The sequence below is a fragment of the Octopus bimaculoides genome, chromosome 17, assembly GCF_001194135.2.
Source record: "Octopus bimaculoides isolate UCB-OBI-ISO-001 chromosome 17, ASM119413v2, whole genome shotgun sequence".
In the NCBI taxonomy this organism is placed as follows: domain Eukaryota; kingdom Metazoa; phylum Mollusca; class Cephalopoda; order Octopoda; family Octopodidae; genus Octopus; species Octopus bimaculoides.
In genome coordinates, this window is record NC_068997.1 from 25,715,725 (window position 1) to 25,718,419 (window position 2,695).

At 36.3% G+C, this 2,695-nt stretch overlaps 1 non-coding gene across 1 annotated transcript; it reads right to left on the minus strand.

The window, feature by feature from the left end:
* Window positions 1-1,567: 1,567 nt before the first annotated feature.
* Window positions 1,568-1,639, minus strand: Trnaq-cug (transfer RNA glutamine (anticodon CUG)). Its single transcript has one exon. It is a non-coding gene; the product is annotated as a tRNA-Gln (tRNA).
* Between the last annotated feature and the right edge of the window lie 1,056 nt (window positions 1,640-2,695).

Genomic DNA, 2,695 nt, shown 5'->3' on the forward strand with positions numbered 1-2,695 from the left:
TGTTGGTATAAGAAATGCAATTTTAGCAGCACATAATTAGGGAAAAGGTGATATTCAGGAACAAAATTAGCTTCGGGTGATGGGGAGTTACACCTTCGCATATAGGACTCAGAGTGATATTTTTTGAGAAATTTAGGGGAGAAAAGTGTTATATGCCAGGAAATATCAAATCACAGGTAGATTAAACTGTGCGTAACCCTTGAAAGCCCTTAGATTTTCGGAGTGATGCACAGGAAGGGGCTTTAACTTCATACCACCAGTGGTATTTCCTCCCAAAAGAAATGTCAGGCAATTTTTGGAAGCTTTAAATCCTGATTTTGATTTTTCATCACGAGAATTAAATGTTCTAGCATGCAAGCGCTTTCAGAAAAGTACAGTCTCATCAACATTGTATACCTGTTCAGGTGTGTAGCCCTCTTCAGTAATCACTTTCTTTAACTGCTCGGGACAATTGGTAGCACCCTCTGTATCAGCGCCTACAGTTTCATCAATTATTTTTATGTGGTGCATATTCATGCGCTTCTTAAGTCTTTCAAACGAACCTTTACTAGCCAAAAGCCATTTTTCATTAAAAGTTTCATCTTCCTTTTTCAACAAATCGTGATATAAATTTTTCTCCAATTTTGCCAATTGTGTTTTACTGTACCAAGGCAAGCATCTTTAAGAGGTAAGAGGCAAGTAAGACAAGATGGTAAGATAATAGTCCATTATTGTTACGCTGGTAACGAGGAATATTAGAAAATGAGCCATAACACTCGAAAAACGATAGAGGGGCTACACCAAAGTTATTGATTGAGCGATTGTGTTCTAGTCCAAGTTTAGGTGAGCGAACGTCGTGTTAACAGCATCGAGGTACAATGTTTTCAGCCGGATTTTCGACCTTATTGCAAGCCTCGCCGGTTCTTCCGCCCGACATTTTCGGATTCTAGACGTCGAGACAAAGAAAATGATTTACTAACCTCGAAAATGGATGGAATGGCGCCAACCACACTCTGTTACCAAATGCTTCAAATGATGTTATAAATGCATTCATAAACACACACTCGTATACACTCATACATACATACATGCATACACACATTCACTCATACACAAACACTCATACATACGTACGCGCACACGCACGCACACTTATACACATAGTCATGCATGCACGTGTGGTGTACATGCTGATATTTGTTGCACCCATTTGGATTCAGAAGTTAATGGATTCATATTGGTAATGATGTGGGTTGCATTGGTCTTGATGTTAGTGGTGATGGACTGATATTGTTGGTGGTGTTGTGGTCATATTGATCTTGCTAATTGCATTGTTGTGTCTAGTCTCAAGTCAATCCTCGTAGACCTAAGAATGATATTTCATTCAGCTTTTAAAATACAATAAGACACCAAATTATAAGTTCTTATCAAATAATGGATTTACTTATCTACTTACTGTATATTACTTTTGCTGACTGTCATTGTGTTCATGTTGATGATAGGTGCACTCACACAAACATACATACATATGAACACATTTACACACACGCACACACATATATATGCTTTTTGAGAAAAAAAGCAGGTGAGGCTCTACCGAGACTCGAACTCGGATCGCTGGATTCAGAGTCCAGAGTGCTAACCATTACACCATAGAACCCTCGCACATTATTCACCTTATATATATTTCATATACATGTGTGTATGTGTGTCCGTGTATTTGTATAACGTGATGATAATGTTAAAAATCGTTAACTATATACTTTGATCTTCACTAAAACACAAATCACGATTAAGAAAGTATTATTTTAAATTGCTAACAATTTAGAACTACACAATACGAGTTTCCGTAAGAGCGAAATTACAAACCATGTCCCGAAATTAATGGTCGTACATTACGGTTTCCGTAACCACGAAATCCCGTAAACCGAGAAAGTCGTAACGTGGTGGATGCCTATGTATATACAAGTATATGTGTGTGTATATGTATCATATATATATAGTGATATTGTGTAGGCCCGAAAAGTCAAAGACTTCCATATTTCTCAATACATCTGCTTGTTGTTTCCTCCCCTATCTCTGTTTTATGTTTTCTGTACATTTGAACCGTATAAATATATATATGATTGCAGTGTTAAAGAAGTTCAATTCGCAATTAAAAAAATTCCTCTTTGAGATGATCTGAGCCCTGCAAGCGAAATTGGGTTGAGGGAAAAGCGTCAGATGGATTATATCAAAAGTATAGCCTTGTCATATACTGTATAACAACTAGTCTACTTGAGAATAACATTAAAGGTACAAATGTATGCGGAGTACTCAGTCACCTATACGTTAATTCAATGAGCAGATGTTCTGTCGATCGAAACATCTGAATCGCTCATCGTCAAAACCGGCGAAAAACCAATTTTCTGTTTCATATATGTCTGCGAGTGTGTGTGTGTATGTGTGTGTATGTGTGTGCATAAAAATATGTGTCTATGTACATGTATCTCTCCCTCTTCCACTTTTTCATCTCCTCTCCCTTTTTCTCTATCTCTATGCATATATATATACACACATATACATATACATATATATGCACACATATATATACATATATATACATATACATACACACATACATGAAATAAAACACACATGCAAAATTTATACAGACACAAAATAACACACACACACAAACACATATATATATAAATATATATATCTGTATATATAT